We start from the raw sequence: 405 nt of genomic DNA on the forward strand, positions 1-405 counted from the left end.
CCGGGAGCCGTCGCCACTGCAGGTCCCTCGACTCGGTTGGCCCGGCCCCTCTTAGTACTCCCCAACCCCCACACAACCGCCTGCGGCTCTGAGGAGAAGCGGTCCCGGCAGCGGCAGCGGCAGCAGCAGCAGCTGCAGCATCATTTCTGACCCGCCCGCCATGGAAGACATGGACCAGTCGCCTCTGGTTTCCTCGTCCGCGGACAGCCCTCCCCGGCCTCAGCCCGCGTTCAAGTACCAGTTCGTGAGGGAGCCCGAGGACGAGGAGGAAGAGGACGAAGAGGAAGAGGAGGACGAGGACGAAGACCTGGAGGAGCTGGAGGTGCTCGAGAGGAAGCCCGCCGCCGGGCTGTCTGCGGCCCCGGTGTCCCCTGCCCCCGCAGCGCCCCCGCTGGACTTCGTGGC

The sequence above is a fragment of the Marmota marmota genome, unplaced genomic scaffold (assembly GCF_001458135.2).
Source record: "Marmota marmota marmota unplaced genomic scaffold, marMar, whole genome shotgun sequence".
Taxonomy (NCBI): domain Eukaryota; kingdom Metazoa; phylum Chordata; class Mammalia; order Rodentia; family Sciuridae; genus Marmota; species Marmota marmota.